This window comes from Camellia sinensis, chromosome 2, assembly GCF_055761805.1.
Source record: "Camellia sinensis isolate YWXY chromosome 2, ASM5576180v1, whole genome shotgun sequence".
NCBI classification, from domain to species: Eukaryota; Viridiplantae; Streptophyta; class Magnoliopsida; order Ericales; family Theaceae; genus Camellia; species Camellia sinensis.
Window position 1 is genome coordinate 69,431,675 of NC_138962.1, and position 16,569 is coordinate 69,448,243.

Consider the following 16,569-nt stretch of genomic DNA (forward strand, 5'->3'; position numbering starts at 1 on the left):
AATTATAACGATTTATCCAATAATATATAAGTTTTAAATAATGATCTATTCCATGATTTATCTATAATCTATATATCTATATACTATTATAATTGCAAAATATTATCATTTCATTAAGATTGAAAGTTGTAATTCTTTTTTTTTATTTTTTTTATTTTGTTTAATTTTTTGTTAATATGTGTTACAATATGATTGGTCTATAAATTAATTTTATATTCTTAAAATAAAATTTCAAATTTGGATTTTTACTTAAATTATGTTACTATAATTGGAATGAGATCAATATTCATTCCTTAAATTTTGCATCCTTTATTAAATTATAAAATAAAATTTAAATTTAAATTTAAATTCTTCTTCAAATTATATTTCTACAATTAGAATGAGATTAATATTTACATGTGTCATAATGATGTGTCATAATATTATTGATCTAAATACAATTTGTTTTAAATACATTTGTTCAAATTATTAATCGCTATTAAATTTTTTTTCTTTTTTTTTTCTGTTCTAAATTTTATAAAAAAACAATTATATCCTTCTAAATTATAAGAACTTGAACAATAATATTGTTTAATATAATTTTTTTTTAAACAAAAGAACAAAACATAACTTTTTTAATACTTACCGAACATTGGTGAATTTTGTTAGATTTTTTTTTATTATCTCAATTGTCAATTAAAAAAATTAAAATAAAGAATAAAAATATATTTGGCTCAAATTGTTAAAAAATTACTTTTGCTAAAATAAATTAGAAAGAAACATTATTTTTTATTATTATTAAAAGTGATAGTTGGTTAAACTTTTTTTTATTTAAAAAGAAGAGGGTTGTAGGTGATAATTTATTATTCATCTAGAATTATTTTCAGATTAAATGAAAATATCATATTAAATTCTCTTCTTACCTTTTTTTATTCAAATACTTTTATTTTGTAAGAAATTTGTTTTTATTTTATTTAATATTTTATTGTAATTTTTAAATTAAAAAGAATTTCTAAAAAAACATATTTAAATTATTTATGCCATTATAAAAAGTAAATTTTTTTAATATCAACTTAGTGGTAGTTTGGGAAGTGCTAAATAAGTATACTTTTTTACTTTTTACAAAAATATGTACAGAAAAGTAGAGATGTGATGTGACCCAAAAAAGATAATTAAGTATATTTTTTTACTTTTTACGAAAAGATATGTAGAAAAGTATATGATGTAACCCCTCCCCCCCTAAAAAAAGTGAGCTAATATGACACTTCTCAAACAATCCTTTATTCGATGACCCCTTTCTCAAAAGTGTATTTTTTAAATATTTTCAAGAAAAATTTTATTGTAAATCTTAAATATATTGCCTTTTTTTTTTGTTCATTAATATTAAACTTTTAATTAATTTTATTTTTTATTTAAAAAATAAATTAGCAAATAATTTATATATTTATATATATAATTTTGTTTTGGTTGCTCAAGTTATTTGGTGTTTTATCCCAAGTCCATTCAAATTTAATTTGAATTTTTAAATTTTTGCATAGGTTCTCACTTAATTAAAAACTATGTTATTCAATCTTTAAAAAATTTTAAGTTCGTCTCAAGTTGCTTGGATTGAGCTCACCTAGTTTTACAATTTTAGCAAGGGGGTTGAAACTTACATAATTAAATTTGTGACAAATTAAAAAATAATAAATAAATTGTGATAAAATTGTAAGACTTAAATTGTAAAGAATAATCCTAGGGATCATGAAAAAAATTTCACCTTTAGATTACACATATAATAAAACACCACACACTAATCAAATGATGAAAAATTTTCATGGTACATTTCATGATTCCTATTATTATTCAATTGTAAATTTCAATATTCTTTGTTTTCATAAATTACAGACAAAATTTCACTATTTATAGTATTTTGTATAAAAATATATTATTAATTTTTTTACATGTCGTGCATAGCATGGGTTACCATTAGTATGTATATATATCTATATCTGTTTCATGCACAAAGCAAAATGAAAACAAAAATCAACATAATCCATAAAGTACCCCCCCAAAAAAAAAAAAAAAAAAAAAAGAAGAAGAAGAAGAAGAAGAAAATCAAAGAAAAAAAAAAAAAAACAAAACATACAACCTGTTTTGGGAATCGTATCCCATGTCCACTGCTCTTGAGTTCAATTGATGATCATAGAGGCTTAATATCAAAACAAAATAGAAACTATAATCAATACATACACATATTATATATATATATAATAAAAGAGAAAGGTTTTTGAACTTATCCTAGAAACAATTGTCCTACTAGGACATTTTAACGGTCATGATTCAATTGTGTATTTAGATAAGCGGATGAGATGAGCCCCTTTAAATATATGTCAATTTACTTCCCGCCCAAACACTAAACTTCCTACTTACCCACGTCTCATCTCCATTCTATCTTTAAGATCACTCTGTTATTCAATCTTTATCTCCTCCTTTCTTTGTTCTCACCCAAACACTAAACTTCTTGCTTACCCACGTCTCTTCTCTATTTTATCTTTATCTCTCTCCCTTCTATGTTCTCATCATAAAAGAGACCTATTGAGTTTCTATTTTATTGTTATCTCTCTCCCTTCTCTCTTCTCATCATAAAAAGACCTGTTGAGTTCCCTCTCTCCCTATCTCTTTCTCTCTTTCTCTCTCTACTGTGCTTCACAAGTTTTGAATCAAAATTTTGCAGTAGTTTCATTCGATAAAATTTTGCAGATCCAATTTCCGCTTGAAATTTTAGATTTCGGCTTGAAAGGCTTACGAAGAAAGCAGAAAGCAGAGTTTCTGCAAAGCATTAGGGTTAATTTCCAGGTGAGATTCTAATTGCTCTCTCTCTCTCTCTCTCTCTCTCTCTCTCTACTGTGCTTCACAAGTTTTGAATCAAAATTTTGTAGTAGCTTGATTCGATAAAATTTTGCAGATTCAGTTTTCGCTTGAAATTTCAGATTCCAGCTTGAAAGGCTTGCGAAGAAAGCGTAAGATAAAGGATTCAAAACCATCTTCTTCTTCTATTTTTTAATTATTTTTTCTTCTTTTCCTCAGTTTAGTTAGTGTCTCTGATGTTACGATGAATTAATTTTTTGTTTTTTTTTTTTTGTTTTGTAGTTTCTGTGTTTCATGATATCAATGCACTTAGCTGTATGAAGGGTTGTTTGTAATCTAGGCTACGGATTAGTCAAAGCTTTGTATTGATTGCTCATTTTCTCGATTTAATCATTAATCACCAACAATATGTAAATTATTATTATTATTATAAATTTGATCTCATGTGACTTCGGTCAAAGGCTGAGATTTTACGCAATTACATGTGATATTACCGTTGTGTGAGGAGATTTTTGGAATCTGTCTATTAAGAATGGACTAAATTGAGCAGTGAGACTGTGTTGTGCATGTTTGAATTAACGCTCCATAGGATTCAAATCAAGTCTTTGACCTGTTCGACTAGAGGGAGCTAACTCTACCATTAGTGTAAATCTCTGTCCTATCTACATAAATGTATATGTATTTTGCCATATTAATTATGCCAGTTAGAAGAGAGTATAATAATACACGCATATATGTCACGGCCCAAACTCGCCCCTATATGTTTAACACTGTAACCGGCCAATAATCTGTGGATTACCAAAGGCCTCTGAACAGATTATCAAGTAATAAGGGGCTGCGGAAGCAATAATACAAAATAGACAAGGTCCAATGAGCTGTGATAACGTACATGGGACAGAACTTTTTAAAACTTATTTATACATACATAAACATGCCAGTCAAGGACACCAATATTTAAAAAATAATTACAGAAGTGAACTTCCCAAGATCTGACTATACAGTGCAAACACTAAGACTATCATGAAATATAAAAACAGCCATGGCATTAAACTTCGATCGGAACCTCCCCGGGAGGCACAAAGGTTGGCTGACAAAACAGTACAGAAGGCCGTGAACTCTGGCCCTGGTCATGTGCTGCCTCACCTACATACATTATATAAACTGTGAGCGAAAGCCCAGTAAATAATAACAGAGTAAAGGGGTTATATGAATGATATCCAGCACAAGTTAGAATCCAGCATTTAAATCAGAGCATAATCAGACTTCAAACAGAAATAGATTCATATACATTTTCACATTCAGATTTTGCATAAGATCATACGTGGTACACCCATTAGCTATCGGATCAGATTGGTCCAAAGACCCACATACATAGTTGGTACCAACGACCACAAAGGTCCATATCTTGCGCGCAAGTAGCCATGGTATTGTTACCCCCAAGCAAGGGCCACGTGCAGATTGGCTGCGGTATTGTTACCCCCGACAAGGGCCATATACAGATTGGCCGCGGTATTGTTACCTCCGGGCGAGGGCCACGTGAACTAAGGGTGCCATAAATACTTTTCAGAAAATTGGACATTCATTCATCATTCGTAAGATAGCATTTCAGAAAACAGATTATACCGTACCAGTCAGAAAATACATAGGTTAAACATAACTTTATAGAGTTATTACTCACAGTGGACCTTAAGACAGACAGACAGAGTAAACTTGGTCAAACGGTACGTGGCACGTGACCTACATAACACATAACAGATGCACACTTGAAACACACAATCTAATTGCACAAAACTTATTTTATTGGCCCTTAGTGTGTTTCTAATTTCTTATCCTCGTTGTGGGGTCTAAAACATGGCCTAGGAATGCCTAGGATGGAATGAGGATGCAAAGATGCCTTGGAAAATATTTTTCAAAACTTGTTGAAAACAGGGGTCTCGCTCGAGCATGGCTTTCTTCGCTCGAGCGAGCTTGTCAAAACAAAGGGGTCGCTCGAGCATAAACTCCTTCGCTCGAGCAGTCTGTAAAAATGCAAAAGTACTGGTTGTTGAAATTTTACGCTCGATGCCCGCTCAATGCTCGCTCAAACGTGAGACACAGCTCTTCGCTCGAGCGTAGGTCTCGTCGCTCGAGCGTGCGTCTGCGTGCACCAAAAACCTGAGAGCTTGGAATTTATGCTCGAGCCACCATTCCTTCGCTCGAGCGTAGCTCTAAACAAATGATGGTCGCTCAAGCGTGGAATCATTCGCTCAAGCGAAGAAGCCAAATTCTAGAATTTCTAGATTTGCCTCCCAAGTTCAAACCAAGTATTCAACACCTCAAAACTCGACCTTTTGGGCCCATTTTCTGGAAAACACTTGTAAAATCATAGTATAAGGTGTTTCAAAGATCAATTTGTAAAATCAAAACCCAAGGGCGAGTCAATTGAACACAATTTCAAATAAAATCTCAAGAACAAAACTTGAATGTAACATACAAGAATCTCCTTGAAACCAAACCCTCCAAAACATGATCAAACTTGATAATTTGATGGACAACAAGATAAATGGCCATAATGTGAGTGAAATTAATACATGCATGGAAGAAATTTTAGAATTCAAACTCAAACATGGAAATTTATGCATGCATGCATGAATTACTACTCAATTTAACATTTAAACCAATTCTTGACTTTAGACACTAATTAACCATGAACCATGAAAGAATTAATCTGAAATTCATAATTGAAAGGGAAATCTCCTACCTTAAGTCTTGAATTCCAAGTCTAGGAGCTCAAATTTGCCAAGCCTCTTCAATTCTCCTATGTTCCAAGCCCAATCTCTAGATGAATTCAAGTTTCTGTCACTCTCCCTCTATCCCACGGTTTGGACAAGAAAAATGGCTAAGGAGAGATGTTTCTAAGTGTAATGAAGTTGGTCTCAAATAAGTCACTAAGTGGCATTTGTGTAATAACTCAAACAAGTATAAATTAACACGATTTAATCTAATTTAATCGCTCCAAACCGAATTTTAGTTAAACCTACCATAAAATCACATAAAATCTAACTAACATAAAACATTAATCAATTTCGGAATCGGGCGCCGATAAGGCTTTCAATTCGCAGTTTAAAGTCAAAGACATGAACAGATCATTTTATAGCAAACAGATAGACACACATAAATAATGCAATACACATGCAAATAAATCCCAAATCCTTCCTAAATTACTGTTAAGCATAATTAATCATGAATTAACATTAATCGGAGGTCAGGGTCATTACAGTCTTCTCCCTTTAAAAGAGTTTGGTCCTCCAAACTCGAATTACCTTCATTCTGAATCAACATTGGGTCCAATGGGAATAATTCCGGATATCTCTTCATCATATCTTCCTCAGTTTCCCAAGTTACATAAGTTCCTCCGTGGTTTTGCCAATCAACTTTTACCAATGGTATTTCTTTATTTCTCAACCTTTTGATCCGGCAATTCACAATCTGGATAGGTCTTTCCTCATAAGTGTAGTCATCTTTCAAAAGTACATGTGTCAGTTCGATGACGTGAAGTGGATCTCTCAGATATTCTCGTAGCATCGATACATGAAAGACGTTATGCATGTGTTCCATTACTGGAGGTAAGGCTACTCAATACGATACCGGATTGATCTTTTCGAGAACTTCATAAGGTCCAACATATCTTAGCGCCAATTTTTCCTTAACACCAAATCGAGTTTGACCCTTCATCAGGGTCACCTTTATAAACACATGGTCTCCAACTTCATATTCCCTATCTCTTCTTCGGACATTAGTGTAGCTTTTCTGCCGACTCTGTACAGTTTTCAGGCGTTGCTAGATCAGTTTCACTTTCTCGGTTGTTTCTTGCACAAGTTCCAGTCCTAACAAAGGTCTATCACCTACTTCAGCCCAGCATATCGAAAAACGACATTTTCTTCCATACAAAGCTTTGTAAGAAGCCATTCCAATGCTTGAATGGTGACTGTTGTTGTACACAAATTCGGCTAATGGCAAGTAGGTCTCCCAATTCTCTTGGAAGTCTAACACACACATTCTGAGCATATCCTCCAGAGTTTGGTTCGTTCGTTCAGTTTGGCCATCTGTCTGTGGGTGATAGGCACTGTTCAGTCTCAATTCAGTCCCCAAAGCCTGTTGCAAACTCTGCCAAAATCTCGATACAAACTTTGAGTCCCTGTCAGACACAATAGATACTGGCACTCCATGCAATCCCACAATTTCAGTCATATAGATATTGGCCAATTTATCAGCATTATAAATAGTTTTGACAGGTAGAAAATAGGCAGACTTAGTTAAACGGTCAACTATAACCCAGATAGAGTCCATACCTCAAGAAGAACGAGGCAATCCCACAATGAAGTCCATGGTAATGTGCTCTCATTTCCATTCCGGTATTGGGAGTGGCTGTAGCAAACCAGCGGGTCGTTGATGCTCAACTTTAACCTGTTGGCAATGTAGACATCTAGCCACAAAGTCTGCAATACTCTTTTTCATTCCAGGCCACCAAAAATTCTGTTTCAAATTATGATACATCTTCGTGTTCCCCGGATGCATAGCAAACTTACCACTGTGAGCTTCGGTCATAATACGTTTTCTCAAATCACCACAATCGGGTACACAAAGGCGGTTCTGAAATTTCAGCACACCACTCTCAAACACAAATCCTGGCCTTGGCTTCGAATCAAATTCCTCTATGATCTTTTTCAAGTATTCATCTTCACATTGTTTTTGTTTGATCTCATCAAGAATAGCAGGTTGAGCAAAAATAGCAGATAACAGCCCATCTTGTTCTAGGTCAGTCAACAATTCTTTTCGGTTGGATAACAAACATGACAAATTCGCACTGGATTTTCGGCTCAAGGCATATGCTACGGTATTAGCCTTTCCTGGATGATACAAGATTTGCAAATCATAATCCTTGATTAACTCTAACCATCGCCTCTGCCTCATATTCAATTCCTTTTGGGTGAAGAAATATTTCAGGCTTTTATGATCGGTATAAACCACACAAGTTACCCCATACAAATAGTGACGCCATATTTTCAAAGCGAACACCACAGCCGCTAATTCAAGATCGTGTGTTGGGTAATTCTTTTCAGAGGTTAAAGTTGTCTAGAAGCATAGGCAATCACCCTTCCGTTTTGCATTAAAACACACCCCAAGCCTTTATAGGAAGCATCACTGTACACTTGAAACCCATCAGTACCATTAGGTAAGGTTAAGATTGATGCAGTCACTAACCTGGTTTTCAACTCTTGGAAAGCTGCCTCTCTTTGTTCATTCTAGTCAAATGGCACATTTTTCTGAGTTAACTGAGTCAATGGCATGGCAAGCTTAGAAAAGTCTTTCACAAACCTCCGGTAGTAACCTGCAAGTCCCAAAAAGCTTCGGACTTCTGTCACATTTGTTGGTTTAGGCCAATCCACAATGGCTTCAATTTTCTGAGGGTCAACAGAAACTCCATCCTTGTTGATTACATGTCCCAAAAATGCCACACTGTCAAGCTAGAATTCACACTTTGACAATTTAGCATACAATTTCTTTTCTCTCAAAATCTGCAAGGCGATTCTCAGATGGTTCTCATGTTCTTCCCTGTCTTTAGAATAAATCAAAATGTCATCAATAAATACAACAATGAAATCATCCAGATATGATTTAAACACCCTATTCATAAGATCCATGAAAGCTGCAGGTGCATTGGTTATCCCAAATAGCATTACTAAAAATTCATAATGTCCATATCTGGTTCGGAATGCAGTTTTCTCTACGTCCTCAGCTCTAACCTTTAATTGATGATACCCGGACCTGAGGTCAATTTTGGAAAACACTTGGGCACCCTGAAGTTGATCAAACAAGTCATCTATTCGGGGCAGAGAGTATTTATTCTTTATAGTCACTTTGTTCAGTTCTCGGTAGTCTATACACAATCTCAAAGATTCATCCTTATTTTTGACAAACAAAACTGGAGCACCCCAAGGTGAAGTACCCGGATGGATAAATTTCTTATCTAACAGCTCCTGCAGTTGGGTTTTCAATTCTCTCAATTCAGAGGTAGACATTCTATAAGGAGTCTTGGAAATAGGTTGTGTCCCCGAAAACACTTCAACAGTGAATTCAATCTCCCTATCAACTAAGTCCCCAAGTAAGTCAGTCGGAAACACATCAGGAAAGTCACAAACAACAAGGATTGTTTCTACAGTAGTACTGTCAGATGGTGCAGTCAGTATACAACACAGGTAACCCCTACATCCCTTCCTAAGGAGTTTTACAGCTTTCATAGCCGAAATCAAATACGGGGGAGGAACTACCCCATTCCCAATAAAAGTAAATTCAGGCATTCCCGGTGGTCTAAACACAACAGTTTTATTTGCACAGTCAATGGTAGCACAGTATTTAGTCAACTAGTCCATCCCCAAAATACAATCAAAATGACTAATATCCAAGGGTAATAAATCCACATATAACACCATATCACCAATCATAATATCACACTCCGGATAAACATGAGTACACATCATAGAATCCCTAGACGGTGTGGATACAGATAACACATATGTCATTTGTTCTAGCGGTCTAGTCAATTTTCGAGAGAAAGCATACGATACAAAGGAATGTGTAGAACCAGAATCTATCAGTACACATGCATTTTGAGAACATACAGAGAGTGTACTTGACACCACAGTATAGGTGTTGGGTACGTCACCAGGCATTAAGGTGAACACTCTTCCTTGCCTTAATGTTTCATTGTTTGCATTCCCTCTAACATCGGCCCTTGCATTTGGTCTTGCTGCGGAAACAGACCCGGTGGAACTTGTCATAGGACGGTTAACCTTATTGGATCTCATCGGGCAATCCCTCACCATGTGGCCAGTCTTGCCACAGCAAAAACACGCACCTGATGCTCGATAACAGACACCCCTGTACTTCTTTCCGCAGTCGGGGCAGTTTGGAGTAGATCCGCTACTCTAGCTAGAGCTGCCGGAGGATCCTGTATATTGCCTTTTCGAAAACGATCGACCTTTCTTGAAACTGAATCCAGTCCTCTTTCCTCTCCATTCTGTTGTTGGTGTTGTAGTTTGTTTTTTAGCTACTATTGTGGCTTCTGCCATCAATGCCCTGTCAAGTACCTCCACATAAGTAGGTAATTTTAGGACACCCACTCGGTCAAATATTTCCAGGTCCAGCCATCCCTTAAATTTCCGTGCTTTCTTGTAATTAGTATCCACCATATATGGAGCAAACCGTGCCAGTTCGGTGAATTTAGTTTCATACTCTGCTGCAGCCATTCTTCCCTGTTTAAGTTCTTGGAATTTCGACACTTTCCGATCCCTGAAACATTGGGGAAAGTACTTGTCGTAAAAGATAGCATTAAACTAGGCCCATGTCATATTTCCATTGTCATTTCGGATCAATAACCACCACCTGCAAGCTTCACCTTTCAGAGTGTAAGTGGCTAGGAGGACTTTCTGAGTTTCGGTACAAGGGAACACTTCATACAACTTCTCCATTTCAAGTAGCCACGTCTCTGCTTTCAAAGGTTCAATTCCACCACAGAATGTTGGCAGTTTCATTTTCATGAATTTTTGTGTCAGATTGATGATGTCATTGTTATCTGTCTCGGCTTGTGCTGGTGGAGACGGAGGGGGCAAAGGTTGTTGTCTCTGTTGTTGTGTCAAGGTTTCAGTCAATGCTGCTAACATCTGTTCCATTCGGCCCATGCGAGCCTCTGAAGATTCACTTTCACCACTTCCCCTTGCATTCTCCATCTTTCTATACAGACATCAAATGATAATAAACACAGGCATAATCTTATTCGTTTCCTTCAATTCATTTGATTTAAATGTACATTCAGTTTGCATATTCAGTTGCATTACCACACACTCACACATGCAGATAAAATGCCCATAACTCTTACTAGGACATCCTAAGCTCATACGGACCTATGTGTACGGTAGAACACGTGCTCTGATACCACTCTGTCACAGTCCAAACTCGCCCCTATAGGTTTAGCATTGTAACCGGCCAGTAATTCGTGGATTACCAAAGGCCTCTGAACAGATTATCAAGTAATAAGGGGCTGCGGAAGCAATAATACAAAATGGACAAGGTCCAATGAGCTGTGATAACGTACATGGGACAGAACATTTTAAAACTTATTTATATATGCATAAACATGCCAATCAAGGACACCAATATTTACAAAATAATTACAGAAGTGAACTTCCCAAGATCTGACTATACAGTGTAAACACTAAGACTAGCATGAAATATAAAAACAACCATGGCATTAAACTTCGATCGGAACCTCCCCGGGAGACACAAAGGTTGGCTGACAAAACAGTACAGAAGGCCGTGAACTCTGGCCCTGGTCATGTGCCGGTTCACCTACATACATTATATAAACTGTGAGCGAAAGCCAGTAAATAATAACAGAGTAAAGGGGTTATATGAATGATGTCCAACATAAGTTAGAATCCAGCATTTAAATCAGAGCATAATCAGACTTCAAACAGAAACAGATTCATATACATTTTCACATTCAGATTTTGCATAAGATCATACGTGGTACACCCATTAGCTATCGGATCAGATTGGTCCAAAGACCCACATACATAGTTGGTACCAACGACCACAAAGGTCCATATCTTGCGTGCAAGTAGCCATGGTATTGTTACCCTCAGGCAAGGGCCACGTGTAGATTGGCCGCAGTATTGTTACCCCCGGCGAAGGCCACATACAGATTGGCCGCGGTATTGTTACCCTCGGGCAAGGGCTACGTGAACTAAGGGTGCCACAAATACTTTTCAGAAAATTGGACATTCATTCATCATTCGTAAGATAGCATTTCAGAAAACAGATTATACCGTACCAGTCAGAAAATACATAGGTTAAACATAACTTTACAGAGTTATTACTCACAGTGGGTCTTGAGACAGACAGACAGACGGAGTAAACTTGGTCAAACGGTACGTGGCACGTGACCTACATAACACATAATAGATGCACACTTGAAACACACGATCTAATTGCACAAAACTTATTTTATTGGCCCTTAGTGTGTTTCTAATTTTTTATCCTCATTATGGGGTCTAAAACATGGCCTAGGAATGCCTAGGATGGAATGAGGATGCAAAGGTGCTTTGGAAAATATTTTTCAAAACTTGTTGAAAATAAGGGTCTAGCTTGAACGTGGCTTTCTTCCCTCACGAGCTTGTCAAAACAGAGGGGTCGCTCGAGCGTAAACTCCTTCGCTCGAGCGGTCTGTAAAAATGCAAAAGTACTGGTTGTTGAAATTTTACCCTCGATGCCCGCTCGATGCTCGCTCGAGCGTGAGACACAACTCTTCGCTCGAGCGTAGGTCTCGCCGCTCGAGCGTGCGTCTGCGTGCACCAAAAACCTGAGAGCTTGCAATTTATGCTCGAGCCACCATTCCTTCACTCGAGCGTAGCTCTGAATAAACGATGGTCGCTTGAGTGTGGAATCCTTCGCTCGAGCGAGGAAGCCAAATTCTGGAATTTCTAGATTTGCCTCCCAAGCTCAATCCAAGTATTCAACACCTCAAAACTCGACCTCTTGGGCCCATTTTTTGGAAAACACTTGTAAACTCATAGTATAAGATGTTTCAAAGATCAATTTGTAAAATCAAAGCCCAAGGGTGAGTCAATTGAACACAATTTCAAATAAAATCTCAAGAACAAAACTTGAATGTAACATACAAGAATTTCCTTGAAACCAAACCCTCCAAAACATGATCAAACTTGATAATTTGATAGTCAACAAGATAAATGGCCACAATGTGAGTGAAATTAATACATGCATAGAAGAAATCTTAGAATTCAAACTCAAAACATGGAAATTTATGCATGTATGCATGAATTACTACTCAATTTAACATTTAAACCAATTCTTGACTTTAGACACTAATTAACCATGAACCATGAAAGAATTATTCTAAAATTCACAATTGAAAGGGAAATCTCCTACCTTAAGTCTTGAATTCCAAGTCTAGGAGCTCAAATTTGCCAAGCCTCTTCAATTCTCCTATGTTCCAAGCCCAATCTCTAGATGAATTCAAGTTTCTCTCACTCTCCCTCTATCCCACGGTTTGGACAAGAAAAATGGCTAAGGAGAGATGTTTCTAAGTGTAATGAAGTTGGTCTCAAATAAGTCACTAAGTGGCATTTGTGTAATAACCCAAACAAGTATAAATTAACATGATTTAATCTAATTTAATCGCTCCAAACCGAATTTTAGTTAAACCTACCATAAAATCGCATAAAATCTAACTAACATAAAACATTAATCAATTTCGGAATCGGGCACCGATAAGGCTTTCAATTCACAGTTTAAAGTCAAAGACATGAACAGATCATTTTATGGCAAACAGATAGACACACATAAATAATGCAATACACATGCAAATAAATCCCAAATCCTTCCTAAATTACTGTTAAGCATAATTAATCATGAATTAGCATTAATCGGAGGTCGGGGTCATTACAATATATGGTTAGCTTTTTTTAAAACTTTTTTTTCTTAACAGACGAAACGTGTGCATATGGTTTGCTATGTGAAATCTGAAGTTGAGGATGAGCAAAATCTATGCCTCTTTCATCCTCCATTGTACACCTACTTAGTTTCATTTTGGGCATTAAGCATTACCAAACAATCTGGAGTTCTGGACCCACCAAAATTTTGTTATCTTCTCAAATAATTTTTACTCATATTTTTCTCAAATAATTTCTCCATTCAAGTAAAGATTAATTTTAATTTTAGGTGTAATAAATGAGAGATTGTTTGAATTGTTTATTATTCTCAAATGATTTCTTAATCTTTTATTCTCTATCAAAAAATTGTAATTTATTGTAAGGCCATTAGATTTATTATTTTGATTTTTTTACTTCTATATTTATTTATTTTTTTAATTTTTGTAATTATGTAAGCTATATTAACCTCTATTTTTTCAATATACATCAATTAGAAGTTTAATGACTAGAAAATAAAAATTGAAAATTGAAAATAATATATGATTGAGAAAAGATGAAATAATATATATTTTTTTTACATATGAATAAATAAGTAATGTAAATTGCGGGAAAAAAAATAAATCCATTTATTTCAACTTAAAAAAAATCAAATAATAAATACATTACTTAAAATAATAAATTTTACGTTGTTTATATAGTGTGGAATAAGTCTTATATTAAATTATTAGAATGTTATATAGTAATATTAATTTTAGAGAAATTGTTTATTTTTTACTATTGTATCAATAAAAGTTAATTTTACGTTGTTTACAATTTATTGTTGCTTCTCTGTTAGATTTGTGATTTTAATTTGTTTAGTTAAGCAATATTGGTAATTGGTAAGTTGTGGTGAGTTCCATTTATTTAGGATTTATTTATTTACATCGTGACTTCAGGCACGAGCATACGCTAGTATATATATAAAATAGATTTAGCAGAAAGAAGAGAGAGAGAGAGAGAGAGAGAGCCGTTACGAATAACTAAAACTCAAGTGGATTGATATTGTAAAAGAGAAAAATTAGGAGACACATTCGGGAGTGGCCTTCAAAGGCACGGTATGTTTACCTCTAATTTTTTATTTTTTTTTCATATCGTAATATTTAGAATTATAGCATTTATAAAATGTCATTAAACTTTTGAACTTACCTAACTTTTTACTACATTTATAAATTGTTATTAAAATTTTAATAAATGTTATAATAAATGTAATGTAATCTTCTAATGTTATATTCCTACAAAATGCTATAAAAACATCATACGTAGCAGTATTTTCGGCAAAATGCTATAAAAATATGTTATTAAAAACACTTTTTGTTGTAGTGATAAAAGAATGATACACTCACATAGATAATAAAAAGTTTTCATTTCATAAAGAATTAAGTACATGTAGCCACAAATTGGCCCAAAAATCAGTACAGTGTTTCAATTGTTCCCTTACAATTGATTCTCTGCTTCTAAGGGTTGGGAACAACTAAATAACTGTAACCATGTCTTGCCTTCTGTCAGTTAACCCTTGGTTAGCAATTTGCAGCTTTTTAGCAGTTCGATCCAAGGCTAAATTGATTGCTGCTAACTTCTCCTCCCGTCAGGCCTTCCTCTCCAAGAGTTGAGTTTGAAACTGAGAGGCATCGGAGTATTGTCCCTTGAGTTCAAATATCTCCGCATGTACATGAGAGACAAACTCCTAGTCCTTCAATAGTCTCTTTGCAGCCTTGGCCATATGGCAGATATAGATATAAAAATCTATGGTGGCTGCTGCCTGGGTCAATTGGCTTAAGATGGCTATGTTGGAGTGCTCGAGAGCTTTGCAGCATTGGAGGAAACCATTCTTAATGATGGGTCATTGTAAGGCTTCGAATGGGATCCTTGAGAATGATGTCAGCAATTCCAAACAAATGTCTACATCCATTGGAGGTAAAGAGACTCTGCTGACAGTAGAGGAACTCTCAAAGATTTCCAGGAGGGAGTCAGCAAAGACTAATGGTTCAGCTTCACTGCTGGCTGATTAAGTTGAAGAAGGCATGTCAAATAGGTTAGCTAGTCGGGCTTCAAAAATGTCCATCTCATCCTCTGACATTGGAAGTGTAAAGGAATCATTAGTGGAAGGAAAAGATGGTTGCATGAGGATAGGATAAGGAATAGAGGAATCCCTAGCAGTGTCTATTGTCCTAACCACCAGCAAGTCAAGAGAAGAAGGACTAAAGTTGGGTGGTGGGGAGGAACTTGGTGAGCCATCAGTGACTTCCTTGTGAGAACCAGTTATGATTAAAGATGAAGTGACTACTGGAATTCTCTCAGGTGATAAAGGGGCAGCAATGGCTATTGGATGAGTAAAATGAGATGAGATGAAAGTTAGATGGGGCAGATATGGCGTTAAGCCTGGGCATAAGAAAGTCAAGATGTTTTGCTCTAAAGAGGAAGGCATGAGGAATATAGAGTTGGGAAGTAGAAGCATCATCTGAATGGGCTCTATATTCATTGGCACTTCAGTATGAGCCTTTCTTGTTCTTTTTGAGGCTGAAGAGGCCAATGTCAAAGGGGAAATGACTACTACTGTATAACAGAAAACAGAAAGATGTTAATTTTTTGTTAAGTCTTCGAGAGGGAATCAAAAGGGATCAAAGGAGAAATTACCAGCTTTAGGGGTTGCAATGGTAATGATTGGAGAGCTGCAAAGGGCATAGAACTCAGTAGTCTGTTTCTTCCTTATAGCCTCCATTTGTAATGCATTAGCAGCAGCAGCTTCATCCTTTAGTATTTGTTGATGCCTCCTCTTTTCAGATCTCTGAAATACAATAATTTCTTTGGAGTGTTCTTCTTCCACTGCCTTAGCAGCTGCCTCGTGAGTAGGATCACCAACAAAGTCAGAAGGAGAAACTGTCACTTTTCTTCTTCTTTTCAATGGTGTGACCTTTTCCTGTTCTGCTTCCTTCTCTTCCAGGTAAGCTTCAGGTTTTTCAGGGTCAAGCAGAAGTTTTCTTTTCTTCTGTTGCTGTTACTTGCCCTTAAGAATGTTCAAAACTTGAGCTCTCTGAGGAGAGTCTTCTTGTAGAGTTCTTGCACCAAGAAGAGAAGTCATATGTAAATGAACAAGGCATTATAGAAGGAAAGAGAAAGGGAAAGTAGGAATGTATACCCTTCTTTAAAGTAGCCCTGGTAACCCTGGGAGAAGGGGCTAAGGCAGCAGGAGTAGGAGCTAAGATAGTAGGAG